The sequence below is a fragment of the Dipodomys spectabilis genome, unplaced genomic scaffold, assembly GCF_019054845.1.
Source record: "Dipodomys spectabilis isolate Male_0828 unplaced genomic scaffold, ASM1905484v1 ptg000029l, whole genome shotgun sequence".
NCBI classification, from domain to species: domain Eukaryota; kingdom Metazoa; phylum Chordata; class Mammalia; order Rodentia; family Heteromyidae; genus Dipodomys; species Dipodomys spectabilis.
The window spans coordinates 902,633-923,835 of record NW_024870706.1 but is presented as its reverse complement, the minus strand read 5'-3'; the positions used below and the strand labels follow the sequence as shown (position 1 = coordinate 923,835).

Sequence of the window (21,203 nt, the reverse complement as noted above, 5' to 3'; positions counted from 1 at the left end):
CTATTGCTTTTAGCTTACATGAGAAATTTGATTAACTATCCCTTCATCGCTATTGAATATTAGATTATTTCAATTTGTGCAAAGATTCTGTCATTTAAACCTTTGAGTGTATATTTTTTCATAAAAATGAAAAATTTTCTCACACTGCAGGTGCAGATTCAATAACTAAATAAATATCTAAATGTTAATTTGTTAAATTGAGCCTCTATAATTCAAATAACAAGAAATTTATTTATTCTTACATATGTTATATCATTGCTGAATATGGGTATCTCAAGCTTGTAATCCTCACTACTCAGGAAGCTGGGGTTCAAAGTCAGTCTTGACAACAAAGAAATCATCTCATAAATATGTTACAAACAGTTACAAAAAAAAACATTTGAATACTTATTTTGGCGTCTATTTCACCTAACATCAACTTATCTGACCTTTGCTGCTTGTCTCAGACATGTCCCTCCCCCACTGCTTTCATTGTGTTTGATGTGGGTATAATTTGTGGAGGGGAAGGGAAAAACAAATGGTTTAAATAAGGATAGAGGTGGACCCATTCAACTATGAGGTGTAAAAGTCGTTATGTTGAAAAACGAACTTTACAACTTTGGCTGGGTGAGGGGCGGAGGAGGGTAGATGGGAAGGTTGGGAAGGGGAAACAAAGGAGGAGGCAACAATGCTTGATAAGAAATGTATTCATTACTTTGCCCATGTAATTATAACCCCTCTGTACGGTATTTTCACAATAAAAAAATAAAAATAAATTTAAAAAGCCAGACTTGGCAAGAGTTTGTGAGTCGCATCTCAAATAATCACACACACATCACAACACACGCACACACACACAAAGCCAGAAGTGGATTTGTGTCCTAGAGCAATATCCTTGCTAGGAAAAAAAAAATCAAGGGATAGGACTGGAGTTCAAATCACAAGAACAAAACACACACAATATTATGTATAAATGCTTATTTTACTTTGAAAAAATAGCCAATATCATGGAAAGTAATATTTGATACTTATCCTGAAACTTTGTAAAGTTGTTTTATTACAATTTGTCTGAAGATATATCATAGGTTATTAAGATTAATATTAATATGGTATATTTATAATTACTCATAACACCTTGGAGTATAACAGTTGGTAATTTTTCTATAGCCATAAAAACTAGTCTGAGTAAAAGAAAGAAAGGAAGAAAGGAAGAAAAAGCAGGTAAGAAAAGGAAGGGAGAAAGAGAGAGAGGGGTAGGGATGGAGGGAAAGAAGGAAAAAGGACAGGAGAAAAGAAGGAAGGAAGGAAAAAAGGAAGGTATTAAGGAATGAAGGAACGAAAAAAGGAGGAAGGGAGGGAGGAAGGAAGGGACAAAAACAATTTAATTTATAAAATCTGCTATTTAGCCCAATATAAACGTGTAACTAACCCTTTAGTAAATGCAGGTTTGCAATTTTCATTTCTCTACATGTTCCCCATGCATGAATGAAACCAACAAATGAAGGTTCAGAAATAACCAGGTGACTCTGTTTGCATCTGTAGTAAATATTTATGCAAATCTTTTTCTCATTTTCCATCCATCATCAAATAATTATTTGCAAACAGTTTATATTTAGTTATAAATATTCTAAAAATTGAGGTAACCAAGGGATGTCAATATATTATATAATGTGAATACTAGTAATTATAATGCTATCAACATTAGTATTTATGTGATATGAATTGTAACAATTTTATTATGTATTTTATCAGAGAAATTAGCATACTCTGATTTTGGTGTTTGTGGGAGTCCTAATAGCGGACAGTAATTAAAATGAAAGGAGATCTGTATTTGTTGGCACAAACGAATATTTTTGAAAGCAATTAACACATTGGAGATTGTTCAAATACATCAGAAGGGCCTTAGAAAGGCTGTACCACGTTAACATGGTTACCTATGATGTGATTCAAGAGACACTAAAAAATCATACTTCATTTTGGCATTACTATAATTATTCCCATTTTAAGAAGAATCATTCACATTATGTACATGATATAATCTTGTCCTTAATTTATTATGTTCTATGATATAACATCCAAATGTACACCACACCGAGTTAAAGGAAAAGTAGCAAAGTGTTTTGGATGATGTAACTCCTTCCAGATACACATGTTAAAATTCTATTCTCCTTTCTGGTGACATTAGAATCAACCCTTCAGAGTTGACCCTGCAATAATGATCCTGACGGCAGAAGCCCAATATAATTACTCTGCCATGTGAAAGTCCAGCAAACAGATTATAATGAATCAGAAAGTAGACCCCTATAAGACAAAGAATTGCTTTGAACAACCAATTTTAAAATCAATGTTTAAGCTTCTAGAGTGCGGAAAATATACTCCTTTTAAGCCACTTACTTTGAAATATTTTAACAGCCCAATGGCTGACAAAAAGCAAAGTTTTGATTTAAATTTCACAAATTCTGATAAAAAAAAGATTCATAAGGTTTTATTATTTGAATTTTATTCTCCAAGTCTCCGGGTTAAAAATATTTTTAAATGGGAATTTAATTGAGGTTCAACTTTCTATTCAACTATCATAATTAATTTTTTGAATATTTTTATTATCTTTAGTTGTACAAAGGAGTTGCCATTCACTGAAACAGTGTATGGATACAGTGCATCTTGATCAATGTCACCCCTTTCAACACTCTCATCCACCCCTACTAATCAACCCCAATCCTTATGTATCTCATTATTATTTTATGGAATTTCTCGCCATTTAACAAAGCAGTTTATGTGTACAATGCACCTGGAATTGTGTTACCACTTCAACATCTTCAACCCCATTTCACACTACCCATTGCTTTGTATTTTTCAATTCTGGGAAGTATACAATGGATTCTTGCCTGTATTCTATCCTTTTCCCCTTTAATTTCCTACCACTCTCACATTGCCCCCCACTATCCTCTCTTGCACTACACATTTACTGGTATTTATTTTGGTGGGCTTTGACTTATCCTTTTAAGAGAATTATAGTATTTTCACTCTCCACGGACTCTGACACTTCAGATAATTCATTTGTACCTCCTTGCCTACCATCCAGTGTGTTTACTTTTACATTTATAGACACTCCTATCTACCACAAGTGAGGAAAGTCATGCAAACTAAGTTTCTCTGGGTCTGCGTTATTTCACTTAATATTATTTCTAAGTGTTTCATTTTTCCTTTAGAATGGTGCAATATTATTCTTTCCGATGGATGAACAGAATTCCATTATGTATGTATTTATATGTTTGTATATATATGTATCTATGTCTGTATACATACATTTATATACGTACATATATACTTGTAAATTGGGACCAATAAAATTAGATATATGTATTTATATATATATATAATTATATATACATATATAATTCTTGATCTCTTTTTTCAATGAGAGGCATCTGGGCTGATTCCATATGTTGGCTACAGAAAATAATGCAATAATGAACATGACTATGCTGGTAGCTTCAGTGTGGGCATGTTTCTGCTCTATTGGATAAATTACCATAAGTGGAATTGCTGGATCATGGGTAGGTAGCTCTCTATTCAGTTCTGTGAGCAATTTCCATAGTGTTTTCCAAAGTGATTGAACAAGATTACATTCAACCAACAGTGTAATAGAGTTTCCTTTAGAACACATCCCTATCAGTATCTGTGATTGTTCGTTTTTTCATAATGACATTTTAAGAGGGGTGAGATGAATCTCAGGTTTGTTTGGATTTGTATTTCTTTTTTGGAGAGAGATGTGTCTATTTTTCATTCTTACTTCTTTTTCTAAAATGTTATCTTTAAGTCTTTATCCCATATATTAATTGGGTTCTTGTTTATTTGAGGGTTTATTTTTGTTGGGTTTAACTTTTTGATCTCTAAATATGGGTGAGTTATGAAAACACTTGTCTAATGCTTAGTTAGTAAAAATATTCTTCCATTCTGTTCTCTTTCTGTATATCCTGCTAACTTTTTCTATTGCCATGTAGAAACTCTTCAGTATGATGCGATTCTATTGATCCAGAAAGAATGATATTACACCATTCATAAGGAAATGGAAAGACTTGGAACAAACTTATATGAAGTGAAGAAAGACAGACTCAAAGAAATATAGGTTGCCTAATTTCCCTCATTTGTTGTAGTAGAACGTGCCTCTAATTCTACAAGTAAACGCAGTTGGATGGTAAAAGAGAAAACATTATACTTGGACATGATAAATTTTATGGGATTGTAAACATTTATACAGTGAGATCAAAGGAGGATCACAAAGGATCAATAGCTGTACGAATATTATCATATAAAATAATGTTCATTAAAATAATCTCCAAGAAATGATTATGAGAGTTTGTTTATTATTTTGCATTTTTCTTCAGTGTTCTGATGCCATTTTTTTAATTTCTGCACCTTTGGTCTTATATGTACGTTTGGATAGGGCAAGGGAGAATACAGAAATGGTGGGACAAAGGCTTAAATGCAGCAGTGCTACTCAATAGACACTACATTGCAAATGAAATATACAACTTATGTGAGAGGGAGGTTGAAAGGGAAAAATTGGGAGAACATGAGTGAAGGGGTGACACTGTTCAAAAAGAAATGTGCTCATTATCTGACTTATGGAATTGTAACCCTTCTGTACATCATCTTTACAAATTAAAAATGGACCTCATAAACAGGTTGGAGGAGCTATACTAAATTAGATAAAATTGGCTTTAAAATAAAAGTGGTATGAAAGTAAAAAGAGACAAAGAAGGACATTAAATATTGACAAAGAAAACTCTCCATCAGAGGGATGTAACAATTTTAAATATCAATGTCCTGAATCCTAGAGCTCACAAATTCATTAAAGAAATATTGCTTAAACTAAAAACATGCATACATCCAAATAAATTGTTGGTTGCTTGAACAAATCATTCTTAACTCTGGACAGGCCATCCAGGTAAAAACTTTGCAAAAATCTTTAGAGCTAAATAACTGTTTTGACAAGTTATACCTAACAGATATCTACAGAGTATTTCACCTACTAGTGTCATAATATATATTCCACTCAGTAGCCCATGGAATGTACTTCAAAGTAGATCATATCTTAGGTCACAAGGAAAATCTTTCAATATTGAAAAATAAAAATGAAATTACTCTTCGTATCCTGTCAGACCATGATGGGACCAAATTAGATCTCGACATCAAATGGCATCACATAAGATTCTGAAACTCATAGAGACTGAATAACACATTGCTAAATCATCAGTGAGTCACGGAAGTGATAAGCAGGGAAGTTCCAACGTTTATGGAATTCAGTGGAAGTGAACACACAAAATACTACCTCCTCTGGGAAACAGCAGCAGCATAGACAATATTCAGAGGAATATTTATAGCTTTGAGTATGTACATCAACAAATTAGACCAATTTTTTAAATTTTTTATTGTAAAGATAGTATACAGAAGACTAAATTTACAGGAGTAATGTAATGAGTACACTTCCTATTGAGCATTGTTACCCCCTCCATTGTTTTCCCCCTACCATCCCTTCTCTCCCTACCTTCCCCGAGGTTCTTTTTTTTTTTTTTTAATTGTGATTAAGTGATTACATAATTTCCCAAATTTCACAGTATTGTGAAATAATGATTCTCATTTAAATTCACAAGTTCATTCTAACTTTCCTGGAGCAAATTGTCTATTACAGTCTATAACATATAACGGTGTACATATATACAACATACATTTCATCAGCAGCATGGGGATATTTAGTAGTGGTTTGACCAGATGAGTGGGAGTTCTTTGTTTCTTAAGTCCTGTTAATTTTGTCTTAACACCTAACATTTTGGATTTAGCATCCACTTATCAGTGAGACCCATGTACCGTTTGTCTCTTTGCTCTTGGCTTACCTCGCTCAACATGATTCCTTCTAGCTCCATCCATTTCCCTGCAAATGCCATTATTTTGTCATTTCTAATGGCTGCACAATATTCCATTGTGTATAGATACCACAATTTTTTATCATTCATATGTGGTGGGGCATCTGGATTGTTTCCATATCCTAGCTATTGTGAACAGTGTTGCAATAAACATGGAGGTGCACGTGTCTTTGTACATTGGTTCCTGTTGTTCAGGGTAGATGCCTAGAAGTGGTATGACTGGGTCGTAAGGGAGGTCAATCTTTAGCTTTCTAAGGACCCTCCAGATTGCTTTCCAAAGTGGTTGTATAAGTGTACATTCCCACCAGCAGTGTAATACGGTTCCTCTTTCTCCACATCCCCTCGAGCATTTGTCGTTGGCTGATTTGTGGATGTGAGACATTCTGACTGGGATAAGGTGGTATCTCAGGGTTGTCTTTATTTGCATTTCCTTCACCACCAGGAATGATGAACATTTCCTCATGTGTTTCTTTGCCATTTTTAATTCTTCATCTGAGAAGTCCCTCTTTAGTTCCCTTGCCCATTTAGTAATTGGTTTGTTAGGTTTGGGAGGGATTAGTTTCTTGATTTCGCTGTATATACAGGATGTTAACACCTTGTCATATATATTGCTGGTAAATATTTTTTCCCAATTAGTTGGTTGCGATAGATTTAGCTGTGCAGACGTTTTTTATTTTAAGGTAGTCCCATTTGTCGAGTCTCTCTCCAATTTGTTGTGACCCTGGGCCTCTGTTCAGGAAGTTCTTTCCTGTGCCTTTTAGTTCAAGTTTCTCTCCTACTGTGGCCTGCAGTAGTTTCAGAGATTCAGGTTTAATGTTAAGGTCTTTAATCCATTTTGAGTTGATGTTGGTGCATGATGATAGACTTGGGTCCACTTTTAGCTTTCTGCATGTGGCCGCCCAATTTTCGCAGGACCAGTGGTTGAAGAGGCTGTGTTTCTTCCATTGTATGTCTTTGGCTCCTTTGTCGAATATCAGCTGGCTGTAGGCCTGTGGATTTATTTCTGGATCTTCTATTCTGTTCCATTGGTCTTGGAGTCTGTTTTGTGCCAGTACCATGCTGTCTTTGTGATTATAGCTCTGTAGTAGAGTTTGAAGTTCTCCATGGATACCCCTCCCATCTTGTCTTTATTCCCTAGAATTGTTTTGGCAATTCTAGGTGTTTTGTTGTTCCATATGACTTTTTGGACTGTTTTCTGTATTTCAGTGATGTACGTCATTGGGATTTTAATAGGAATTGCATTGAATTTGTATATTAATTTTGGAAGTATTACCATCTTTACGATGTTAAGTCGGCCTATCCAAAAGAATGGGAGGTCTTTCCATTTCCTAGTGTCTTCTGCAATTTCTTTCTTTAACTTTTTATATTTTTCATTAAATAGTTCTTTTACATCATTGGTTAGGTTAATTCCTAAATATTTTATTTTTTGGGAGGTTATTGTGAATGGGGTTGCTCCCTTTATTTCCCTCTCTTCTTGTACATTGTCAGTGTACAGGAAGGCAACTGCTTTTTGTGGGTTTATTTTGTATCCTGCTACTTTGCCGAAGTGATTTATGATTTCTAAGAGTTTGGGGATGGAGTTTTTGGGATTGTGAAGGTATAGTATCATGTTGTCTGCAAAAAAGGATAGTTTAACTTCTTCTTTCCCTATGCGGATCCCTTTAATGTCTTTTTCTTGCCTTATTTCCCTTGCTAAGTGTTCCAGGACTATATTGAAGAGGAGTGGAGACAGTGGGCATCCTTGCCTTGTTCCTGAATTTCCCTTTGGCTTAATTTGAGTGATTTTTCCATATCTGTCATTTTTTGGTCCAGCTGGTGTATTCTATCTTCTGTATCTGACACTCTACCTTCCATTTCGTTCACACTGTTGACCATGGCTTCTATTGAGGTTTGCATGAAGGAAATGGATTCCTTTATGGATTTGATGTTGGTTCTCAAAGTACTGATCTCACCTCTTAATGAGGTATGTATTACCTCTAATTTGGCATTTATCTCACTTCTTACTGAGGTTTGTGCAGCTTCTATTTTTGCATGCATCTCCTGTTTGATATCCTGTATCTCTTTTGATTTAAGAACAATCTTAAATAAGCACTAATGATGCACCACTAAGTCTTTGACAAATCAGGAAAAACAAAACCAAAAACCAGTAGTCAGAAATAATACAAATTAGATTAAAGGAATAAATGAATCAGTCTCAAAAAAATACAATCATAATTGACTTTTATCTACTAGCAGCTCAAAAATTCGCCCAATGAATGTCAATGTAGCTATTTTCAGAGATAGACTCAACCAGCTCAAACCAGTGAACAAAACAAACTTTTAGGATTCTAAGAAACAACATTTTGTTTGCCTTTTTAACAGAAATTTACTCTGTTGTTCTTATTAAGGTGATTTATAGATAGATTACAGTTACAAGGGTCAGGTAATGAGAACATTTCCTTTTGTGAAATGTCTTCAGTTCCCTCACTTGTTCCCAGTCCCACCCTCCTGTCCCCACCCATGTGTTAAATAGTTCACTTTCATCAATGTTCAATGACCTCCAATGCTGCTATTTTTCACTCTTTTTCCTAAAGCTCTGTGCCCACCCCTCACCTTGCTGAAGACATACAATGAATATACAGGCATAAGGTAAAAAAGACAGAATTATCACAAACTATAAAAAAAAAAACACAAAACAAAAAAGAAGTTGTCTCTTTCTGTATCTCATAGTTCGTTTGAGTATGTATATCTTGTTATATAAATCTAATTGTTTCTTATCATGAAGTCAATTCAGGGATTAAGATGTGATAACATAATTTTGCTTTCTATTTAATGATACTTTTTATTTTAATATTAAATTTGTAAGTAACACAATTCAAGTCCTAGTGAAATTTGAAAGTTCAGATTTAAATGTTCCAAATGTCTAATAATTCCTTTTTGGCAACCAAAATGAAAAGCAGGCATGTATTATCTTCCAGAATGTCATTATTTCATGTGTAAAAAAATAAAATAAATGTAATGTTAATTCAGTGGAAATAAGGAATCACATACTTATGCAATGCATCAGTACCATAGATTATGACATTTATTAACAAAATTAATAAAAACTTGTTTTAAGTAGATTACTTAAGACATGAAGCAAGTGATCATTTTCTTTTCTAAGTGAAGTTAAATAGAAATCACAGTCCAAAGATTCCAGAATTCTGTGTGCTTTATACATGTCAATTTACATATATGCTGGGCTCATCTCAATGTTATTTGAAGATAACTGAGAACAGGATTAGAATTAAAAAATCACGCAAATGGTTAGCTCTATTTTGCGATTAAATAGGTCTGTTTTATATCTCTTTATTTTATTTGAAAAATCTGGAAAATTTAAGTAACATAAAAAATAATGAGAAATAAACACCCTTAGCTCCTTAAAAGACAATCATTAAAAAAAGAAATCAACATAGAAAAAACTGAAACTCATTTTGCATGTGGTCTTTGTATATTTTGGTGCTTTGGTATTGTGGATTATGTGACTATCCCATGAATCTGGGCTCAAATCACAAGGGCTACAGGAAGAAAATTTCAAAATCTAGAGCAGCTAATACACCTATGCAATTTTTTGTAGGTTTCACTAAAGTCGCAGCTGGACATCAACTGTACAAAGGAAATAATTCTACTGCTTTGCAGGCAAGAATGTTATGAATAGCATACTGTTATCTTCTTAGATGAAATAAGAAGACCACACTTTAAAAGCTGACTAAATGATCAGCCCTTTGAATAACAGTGCCATTTTTAATGCACTCTAGATAATTCAAATCCTTCATCCCTCCACAAGCATTAATGACATTCACAAATCATTGCCGAGGGGAATTTCCAGTTCTATTTGATATTTCAAATGGATTAGGAGTAACATAAACAATATTGCCAGTTGTTGAGAATATTTAATTTAGAATAAGCAAACAAATCAGATTCAACTCCATAGCATAACCTTTAGGAAAAATGAATTAAGGTATATGGCATGTCCTTTGTAATTTAATTATAGACATTAGGGCAAAATGACAGAAACACTCTACAAGAAGGAAACAGAAGTCTTTGATAAGATATAGTAAAGATTACAAGTAATTTTACCTACAATTTCCATTATATGATCCCCTATTTTTTTCTGTTAATCAGAGACAAAAATATTTTAATTATGATATGAAAAATGCATCACCATGAATAAAAGAAATCAGGGAGTAGATGGCTCAAGTGCTGGTTGGTTCTGTTAAATATTCTCATTATTTTGAATGATCTGGTGTTTTTGTCTGTGTGGAATTATGAATGTATTTTGTGTCTGGGCAGGAAAATTTGATTATTAGATCACTACTGACACCCAATGTCAGGAATCTAACTGGAGTCAAAGTGGTAAATATATATATGTGCATGTGTGATTGTGTGTGTGCCTGCAAGTCTGTATTTAGAAGGAAGTATCTTATTTCCCTCAGGGTATATACATAATTCTATTAGTTATACTTCATTAATGACAGCAGATAAACGTAATTAACATTTTGAGACATATGTTTATGTTCCTATGTTTGCATGAACAAACTAAAAAGTTATATTCTGGGTATGAGTTTTGTGGAAGGTCAGCTGAAAGTATAAATATTTTGAGAAAAATGTCAATGGCAATCATTTCAGTGTAGATCAATTTTAGACCACACTTGGAAGGATAGGTAATCATATATGAAAATGCAACATTTATTGATTTTCAAAAGCTACACTATTTGAGAAATATTTAGGAAAACAAGTTAAATTATGGAAACATAAAAGTAATGTGATTATTTATTGCATACAGTTTTATATTTTAGTTTCGTCAAGTAAAAATGCCATTTATTTCTACTGTATAGGAAGGAAAACACTAAATATTACAGTTTGTGACATATTTCACATTGAGGAGCTTTGTCTATATCAATGTTTATTTCTTTTGTTTCTGCTTTCCTATTCATAATTCTGCTTCTCATAATATTATTCGAAGGACTTTTTCTTTCTGCCAGTTTGGGGTTTGAACATACATCAGGCTCTCAGTTTTTTGTTTTTTGTTTTGCTAACAGTAGTCAGTCTACTATTTGAACCATGGCCCAGCCCAGAAATTTTTGTAGTTAATTGGAGATAGAACCTCATGAACTTTTCTACCAGCTTGAAAGCCATTATTCCCCAAGTCTTGTACTTCTTAATCACTAGGATTATAGAGATGAGTCTTGGATCTGAAGAGTCAAAGACTTTTCGTGTCTTATAGCTTCCACATGTTTGCTAGTAATTGCAATAATAAACTACCACAGATTGGGTAGCATGAACATTGTAAATACATTGTCTCAGAGTTGGTGGAATTAGAACACCAAGATTAGAGTTAGCTTCTGATTCCTCTTTCCTTGGCATATTCAAGGCATTCTGCTTCTCTTGGAGTACACTTCAACTTAAATGCTACCTTTGAGATTCTGTTTCCATATGCAGTCACTTTGTAAGACAATGGGTTTTTTATCTTTAGTCTGATTTCAGTGGGACATAACATATTACTTAATACATAGAAGAAAATCTCTAATATGAAATTATTTGTTTGGGGCATGGAAGTTATGGTTATACTTTTAAAAAATAGCAAGAGAGGTAAAGGTTTTATTAGAGCTTGTAAGACAAGTATGAAGTCTTGACCTTAGACATGCCACATTTAAATTCCCAGTACTACTGGAAGATTGAACTCAAAACCTATACTTGTGAAATGGCATCTCTACTACTACCATACCTACAAATTATAATTTTATTGCTTATTTTGAGGTAGTACCACTATGCCTGGGCCTGCTTGGACTGAGGTCCTCCTAACACAAGCATAAAACATTTTGCCTTGAACTGGAATCCTCTGAGCTCTTTTTTCCAAGTAGATAATATTATAGATTTGAGCCACTTTATCCAATAAAATTATACAATTTCAAAATATCTTGATATTGCCTATATTTGTGCTTAACGTATATAGCTAACCTTAATTTTTTTCCCTCTTTTGTTTAGTACTCTGAGTTGAAAACATTGGCTTTCTTGATATACATGGCTTTGTTTTGGATGGTATCCCACCACAATCAAAAAAGTCTCACAAAAGTTTATGTCAAGAATCATAGAAAAAGAAAGCTTCAGGTTGCAAAAACACTGATCTTTAAGTTATAATTGCAGTATTATTAATAGTGTTAGTCAATGATTGCTTAAGTATCATGAGGAAGGCAGAAATGTGAAAGATGTCAGGTCTCTGTAGAAATTTTGTAGTTGTCACTTCATGATATCTTCCTACCTTAAAGCTTGTTTTATTAAAACCCTCTAGGTGTATATTGGTTGGATTGATTGGCAATCATCTCTGGAAATTAAGCTGATTTTAAAAGGCTGATGGTGCTAATGGTGTGGTAAATAAAGGAATGATCAGAATGAGCACAGATATTGTCACAGATTGAGCGGACCAGATTAACTGCTGAACAGCAAAAATAAAAAGCAAAGTTTCAAGTTTGAGGATCCACATTGGAACATATACAGATAGATAGATAGATAGATAGATAGATAGATACATATAAATATACATAAACATACATACATGAAAAATTAAATCTCCAGTAGAATATAAAGAAACTTGGCGTGACAGGTATTAAACTATATCAAACTGGTTGCAGGAAAGGTAGAGTAAAATATAGATAGTTTAGCATAGATTTTACATATATTTTGTAAAGGATGAAAATTCTTCCTTCATTATATACTTTACAAATATCCTTATTATGTTTTAAGTTTTTTTTGTGAAAATACCATACAGAGGCGTTACAATTACAGGGACAATGTAATGAGTACATTTCTTATAAAGCATTGTTACCTCCTCCTTTCTATGCATTTATCATCCCTTTCCATCTCCCCTTCCCGACCCTCTCTCCCATCTTGAGCCAAAGTTGTAAATTTCATTTTTCGACATAACATTTTGTACATCTCATCGTTGTACTGGGTCCACCTGTATCCCTATTTAAACAACTTAGTTTTTTCCTTCCCCTCCACAAATTATAACAACATCAAATACAGTGAAAAGTAGGTTAAGTTTTTTTGTTTTTATATTGTAGTAGGAGCATCTATACAATGCTGAAAATTTGAATTACACAAAATATGCAACATAGGTAGGCACTGGTGGCTCAAAGGTTGAATGCTGAATAGATCTATCATATTTCTTAGATTTGTCTTGGATGGTTGTATGTTCTTTTTCTATAAAATCTACGCTGTCTTCTATCCTCAGGACTCAATATTCTGCGTGGTCTATTCTACTATCCAGATTTTCTACTTTTTTTTTCTTTTACTTGTAGTTGGTCAGCTTTTATGGCTTCAAATTCTTTGTTGGATCTTTGTTTTAGATCTTGAATGAAATTCTTTACTTCCTTAATTTGATGTTCATTGTTTATTCTCAAATCACTTAGTTGATTGGTTATGGTTTCCTTGGACTTCCATTCCTTCTGTTGGGATCCAATCAGCATTCCCTTTGTGGACTCCCTGACTTCTTTCAGCTCTCTGTTTACGGATTCCATGAATGCCTCTAGTGATCTTTGTGTATTTTCATCCCGCTCTCTCAATTCTTGTATTACTTTTTGATTAGCTTCCTCACGTTCATGCAATTCCTGTAGTTCTCTTTGACTGATCACAGCTTGCTCACACAATTCCTTTGAGTGTTCTCAAGTTGCACATGCAATTCCTTTATCTATCTTTGAGTAGCTTCCTCACGCCTTGAGCTTCCTGTTTTGATCTTTCGTTTGCCTCATCTCTCTCCCTCTCATGCTCACACAGAGTCCTTTGCAGGTTTTCAATCTTTTTACCATGTTTACCATTAGTGTTTATAGAGCTTTGGGGGAGCTCTCCTCTGGATTATTCATTATCTGTTCTCTCCACTGATTATCATGAGTTGGAGTTGAGATACCCGGACGTGCCATTTTTCTTGTGTTTTTTCCAGCTTATGCTGCCCATTTGGGATGAAAGTAACACCAGTTTGTGCTAGAAAACTATCTTAAGGCAAGCATCAACACAGTCTATATTTGCATAGTCAAAAGCCTGAGATAAAATCTAGTTCAACAGATATATTTTTCAACATCAAACAACTATGTATTAATAGTCTATGAACCACAAAGAAGAATTTGGCAAACCAGAAGTTATTAGTTTTAGCGAGAGATGTGGGTATAAATAAGAATAGAAGGATGTGGAAAGGTAGAGGGAGAGCTAACTTAGTCCTAATGTCAAAGTAGGAAATAGGTTGGATAGAATGATAGTATAGTCTGGGGAAAAAAGAAAGAGAAAAAAAGACAAGAAAAAATTGTAAAACAAAAATTAAAAATTAAAAAATGAAACACTTAAATTATGCAAATTAAAAACGTAATATTCAGAGAAGGACTGGAATAGGATAAGAGAACGGAAGGGATAGAAAGGAGACGTGAAAAATTAAAAAAATTAAAATGCTTAAAATTTTATATAGGTATATAGAGGTAGTACGGCTATTAAGGAATTTAAGTCTAAGAGGTTTTGAATTCAGTAATAAATTTCTGGATTAAGTGTGTATACAATGGGGGATAAGGTCTAATAATCGACTACAGGTATATCTGATAATGAGCAGAAAAGCGATTAAATCATGCAAAGAAGAAGGAAAGAGAAGAAAAAGTGAAAAGAATGAGACAGAAAAGAAAAAAGGATCAAAAGATCAGTAGAGCTAAACAAAAATGGTAAAAAAGCACACACACAAACTTATACCCCTAAAATAAAAATTATAAGAGGAAGAAAAAAAAGTTAATAGAAAACAATTTTTTAAAGTTAAAAATTAAAAATGTTAAAAAATTTTAATAAAAGGTAACAAAAAAGAGTTATTTGCATTTTGGAGGTGAGATGGGAAGGTCCTGCATCTCCCTTGTGTCCATAACCAGTCTCTTGTTGGAGTCTCTGGTCTGCTTGTGGTGTTTGATTTTCCTGTAGCTTGGTTGTTTTCTTAAGTCAGTTTGTTTGAGGAGGCAGAAAAATGCTTTGATTTACCCAGGATTTTGTCATCCTCTTCCCAGGTTAGTTCAATGGGAGGGAGATCTGCTTTGAGTATCACAAAACAGGGTGATGGCTGTTTCTTCTAGTTTAGAGATGCTGTAATGGGGCTAGGTTCTTGGTAGAGTTGAGGCCTTTCAGCAAACAGTAGCTTTTCCCTGAGGGGCTAGCTTCTGAAGCAGTCAAAGAGCCCAGCCAGGAGCCATTCTCAGGGTTTATTGTTACTGAATTTCAATTGATTGTCTAGGCTGCTGTAGGGAGGGGCAGCCCCTTGCTCTGTTTACCCAGTGAAGAAAGCCACTCCTGGGGCTGGCGCAGGCAAGGGCTGGGTGAATTTTCCCTGCATAGAGCTGAGCCTGGCAGGTCAGGTTAGGTTCCTGTGACCTGCTAAATTACTTTTTGTTTTCATCCAAAGACTGAGTTGGAGCTAGCTGCTCAGCGAGGCCTTTGCCAGTATCAGAGATGGAGATCTCCGGTAGTGGGCAGGGAGGGGTGGCCTTCCCTTCTCTGCTCCCTGAGAAGGAGTGAGGAAATCATGCTTCTACTCACACAGGAGTCTGGTTCCTGGGTGATCTCTGGTCTGCGATCTGAAGGATGAAGATGTCTGCTCCTTGTCAGTTCTTGCTGGTGTTGAGTAGAATCCTCTCACCTGCTGCATCTGGCGCCTTTGTCGTAGACTCTCTGTGTTGCAGGTATGGCGCCTACAGCCGCAACCGCCCCCGCCACAGCTGCAACCACAGCTGCTGGCAAGTGCTCAGATTTGTCTCCTTGCCCGGTTTTTCCCTCTCCGGCCTAACTCTCTGTACTGTGCTGGCACACTTGGTGTGATTCTCCAGCTAAGGACTTTTCACTGGAGCACTAAAGCTGTTTTCTATGTGAGAGCTTGTTTAGCTTCCAGCTTCTCCTTCGATATCTTGCCTGAAGCATAAATTTAAATTTTAAATGATAAATTATTTTAAAATCGTTTCACTCGGGCACAGGTATGGATAGATAAGTGATGTGGGCAGAATCAGAATTATTCAGAAGGTTGTAAATGGATGCTTACCTAGTTTTCTCTTGGCTGGATCATAAAATACAGACTGTCCTAATTGGAAAAAGTTAGCCTTCCGAGGTTTTCTGCATATAAACACTCCATCAACATTTTATTAGAGGATTATTCAAGATTAGCTATATGTTGATTGATAATGACTGATCATGACAGAAAGTTGAGAGAAAACCATCTACACTTCAGTGAGGTTCTGATTTGTGCTTCACAAACTGTTATGAAAGCTCTACATGAGAATTCTAGCAGCTGCATTTTAAAAAGTCCTTGGGTTGTTACACTTTCTTATATTGTCTCAATTCAAGTACTTCTCCTTGGAGTTCCATACTATTCAATGATGCTGGATTAGCTCCTTGTTACAATTTGCAAACTGGTCTTTTTGATGAAATTTGTGCTTTTCGAAATTGCTCTCCAATTCCATCCTCAAACTGCATACAAAATTTATCTGAAAAAATTTGTATCTGTTGATAGTGCATACATATACTTTTAGTTTTCATTACAAATATAGAATGTAATAAAAATTCTCACAGCAATTATACTGCACTAGCTGGTGGGCAGATTCTAATGTAAATAATATACTGTGTTCATGTAGAGATTTAGAGTATCCAAAGTAATAAGCCTGTGGTCCTAAAACCAATACCTTACTTATATTGAGTGACAAATACAACTTCATATAAGTACAGAAGTTTTCCTTGTATGTTTTAATATATATTTTTATTATAAATACTGTACAGAGGGGTTACAGTTATATAAGTAAGGTAATGAGTACATTTCTTATTGAGCATTGTTACCCTCCCCTTTGTTTTTCCCCTACCATCCCTTCCCTTCACATCTCCCCACCTCCCCCATTCACCCATCCTCTGGAAATGTGTCTTGTAGATTTCATGGTTACAATGTGTCAACCAGTAGCCTTTCCTTATATCATAAGTGAAGAAATGCTGGCTTGATTTATGCTGATTCTACTTGTGTAGACACCTCTAAAATCACTGGCCAAATCCAAGAGCACATAAATGAAATGCCATCATGTTTTTTTGTCAGTTGGTATAATTGTGTTCTACACATTTATTGACAGGTTACAAATTATTCTCAAACTTTAAAACATTAAAAATACTTTCTTTTTTTCTTATTTTCTTGGCCAGGAAATCAGCAAGACCTCAGTCAGCATTTCTCACATAGGAATTTTCACATGGGTCAGTTAAATATATATGTAGAGTCCAATTTTTTGAGGACTCACTCATCTGCCTACAAATTCATGCTGGTTGTTGAAAAAGAGCTCAAGTAAGGATGCCATTTAAAGCCTTATAACTTTACTCTTTACCAGGGTATTCTCCTGCTAAATTGGTGGTTGAAAGTGTCTACAAGAGTAAGCAATCCTTGAGGAGCAGGAAGACACCATATGACATACTTACTGAGGTTTCCAAGTGACTTGCTATCACTTGTACTGCATTTTGTAAGTCAAATCTCTCTAAAACTACCAGTTTTAAGAGATAAGAGGAGTGGTAAATGAACTCTTAGAGACAAATACATCTTCGACATATATTGTTTCTAGTATTCAGTTTAAGGCATATTCAACAACTGGTGAAACTTGTGTTGGCTGTAATTATGTGTCTTTCTCCATGTGTGCATGTATACGTGTGTATATGTATGTGTGTGAATAGTAACATACATGCGTACATTATGGCTTATATCATCATTTATTCCTTGCTATCAAATAAAGTAAGGAATCCCTAAAGTTTTAACAGAAACTGTATAGTTAAAGTTTTAACTCTTCACTCTGCTTCTTTACACAAAGACTTTGCAACTTCTCATTAATAAAGTTTCCATAAACTCTGAAATGTACATACTTAGTACTTAATGTCTGTTACCATAAATATTAAATACTTTATAGAAAAGTTTTATACCTGCCAAACGGTCCTATTTTGGGCATATATAAGCAAAATCCCAAGATTAAGCATATTTAAAACCTTAAAACTTTTAACAAACCTAAACACTTGCTGCAATGTTCATTTTGACAGGTGCCTTGTATAGAATAATTTAATTCCTCCTCCTACACATCTCTTGAACTACAAATATCTGGAATTATTTTGTTTTTGGCATGTCTATCTTGATTTTATTCCTAAATGTGTGCTTATGTAAGAAATATATGATTCTAAAATTTCACAACAATTCTTTTGAACTTAATTTTGTTGAATTGTGTAGTTTAATAAAATCAATAAAAATTATACTTTCTATATAAAAAATGTTCTGTGCTCAATTTAGCATCACATACACTAACATTGGAATAATACAAAGAAGATTAGCATGCCCCCTGCACAAGTATGTCATGAAAATTTGTGTAGCATTCCATATTTTTACAACAACAGATGCTGAAAGTTGTGTGGTCACAAGGGAATAGTACTGCATTCTTAGTGGGAGTGAAAACTTGTTCAAATACTTTGGAAAGCAGTATGGAGGTTCCTCAAAAGACTCTACATAAAACTCCCGTATGACACAGTAATCCCACTTTTGGGTATTTACCCAAATGATCATAAACAAGACCATACTAAAACTACCAGCACAACTATGTTGATTGCAACATTATTTATGATAGCTAAGATATGAATCCAAACCAAATGCCTCCATTAGATGAATGGATCAAGAAAATATGGTATATTTACACAATGGAATTCTATGCCTCCATCAGAAAGAATGACATCGCCCAATTTGTTAGGAAATGGAAAGACTTGGAAAAAAATTTATTGACTGAAGTAAGCCAAGTCCAAAGAAACATAGGTCCCATGATTTCCCTTATTTTCAATAACAAATGTATATCTGGGATAAGCAGAAAAGTTCAAAAGATATGTGCATATAACCAGATAAAATGATGTTAAAGAAATTGAACCTCAAAATAGGGACACAAGTGGTTTTTTGTTTCTTGCTATTGTTTCTCAGGTACTTATAATGTGTGATGTCAATTTTTTGTTTTTTTGTATGTTTCTCCCCACGATAAAACCCCTGTTTTCTCTGTATTTGAAGTTAGTGCACTTACATCTTGTATGTATGCTTCTCTAATTTGGGGAGGGGAAGGGAAAAAATGCTCAAATAGGGATACAGGTTGACCCATTGTAACAATGAGATGCACAAGACACTATGTTGAAAAATGAACTTTACAATTTAGGCGGAGGAAGGAAGGGGGAGGGGAGTATACTTGTGGAAGTGGGAGGGAAGGGATGGTATGGGAAATATAAAGGAGGAGGTAACAATGCTTGTTAGGAAATGTACTAGTTTCCTTGTCCTTGTAAATGTGACCCCTGTGCACAGTATTATTACAATAAAAAACATATAAAAATGTTCTGAGATGGAAGAGTTTATTTCCTGTATTTTACCCATATAATATCATTAACAAAGAAATTAATGCAGAACACTGATATGACGGTAATTTGAATAAATGTGTGTGTGTGTGAGTAAGGCAGCGCTCAAGGAAACACGCGCGTGCATGTGAACACACACCATATATGTATATTGGCGTGCTCAGAGTTTAAAATCAGGGCTTCAAGGTCTTGCTAGGCCTTTCCTATCTAGATTGGTGAGCTACTATATAAGCTACATCTCAATTCCTGGCTCTTTGCTAGTTCATTAAACATTTTGAAAAATAATTTCATGAAGTTTTTTTTTTTGGCCCTGATTGGCTCCCAAGTGTTATCCACAGAAATCAGACTCCAGAGCAAATATTCAGAGTAGATAGGATTATAGGTGTGACCAGCCAGCACAAGGCTTTTAGAACAATTTTAAAAAATAAAAGAAAATTTACTTCATGGGGGCCTGTTTTATCATCTCCTAATTTGAAAGCATTTTGAAGTGAGTATATGTCAGTTTGGGGATTGTTAAAACATAGTAAGTGATGATATTTAAAAGTTTTAGTACTTTTTAAAAATGAAACTGGAACTGTGTGACAGAAGAAATTTGGCTGTCTTCGGACCTCAATTTGTAAGCTCAGCTCTGTGTATGATAATCCAATGTCACCAACACATTCTGTGTTGAAGACAAAATGTGATAGAAAACAATCACCAAGGGCAATATTTGCTATGCTATTATTTCTTGGACAAAATGAATATTGAATTGAGAGTGTAAGAGAATGGAGAGATTTTACCCACCTTTTTGGTATTACTGAAAGACTTTTGGAAACTTTGACTCATTTCCTTCCTCACTGTGTGTGTCTTTGGGCCATGCACTTAGTGTCTTTAACTACAATTTTTCCCAACACTACAATGGTAATAACATCAGCATTATAGCGAATGTTATCTTAAGAATTAAGAGAATAAGACTTGTGAAACACTTAACATAAACCTATGAATGAGCTTTGAGTTTAGCCAGCATTCTTTTTTAAATACCAAATAGAATATGATAAGTAGTACAAAAACCATTACATGTAGTGTGAGCAACCAGAAGTAATATCTATTGACCATGCTCTGCTTCCAAGGAAGCCAGATGGATAACTTCTCATGCTGTAAAACAAACTGGTTATCTTATGTCGTGATAGTGTAAAAGTATCAGGGTCAGAATGATGAAGAAATGTTGTAGACAGAGGTGAAATCCATATGAAAATGTGCAAAACTGATAAAACATAAAAGTATCTGAGCAGTATATTGTGTTTTACATCATTTAAGTTACATCGCAAAGGTAAGGAAGACCTGGAAGAATAAATTGTCTTTTTGATATTCTATCATAGGTCCTTAGAAGGATCAACACTCTCCTCATTCTTGTAGAGGCATCATCAGATGAGGGGAAATATATTTTTTGTTTGCTTCCTTCCATTTATTCTTCAGATTGAAATCTGAACTACATGAAACTGAAAGAAACCAAGTGAAATTAGTTATGCAGCCTTTGGAAAGAACAAAGTAAAATAAATAAATTATATATAGTCTTGTAAAAGGTCTAACTAAATTGAGTTATATAGTCTCAAGCCTCAACAGAAAATGATTTAAGCAATATCATGTTATTAAAAAAATTTTAAATGTTAGGAGCTGCTTAATTTTTTCCTTTCTACTACCTTGAATTAATTATTGATTTGCTATAGAGAGATTAAAGATGAGATTAACAAGAAACTTGATTAAAAATGGACAAAAATTCTGAATAGACATGTTTTCCAAAAAGCCCTGAAAATCTCCTGTGGATTTACAAATTTGTATTTAATAAAACGTCTATGTTGGCTGGATGCTTTGTGAGCAGAAGTCATTTGAGAAATGCAATTC

At 34.3% G+C, this 21,203-nt stretch overlaps 1 non-coding gene across 1 annotated transcript; it reads left to right on the top strand.

Annotated features, from left to right (window-relative positions):
• The first annotated feature begins 18,218 nt into the window (after positions 1–18,218).
• Positions 18,219–18,325, top strand: LOC122104629. Its single transcript, XR_006146969.1, has one exon. It is a non-coding gene; the product is annotated as a U6 spliceosomal RNA (small nuclear RNA).
• The last annotated feature ends 2,878 nt before the right edge of the window (positions 18,326–21,203 follow it).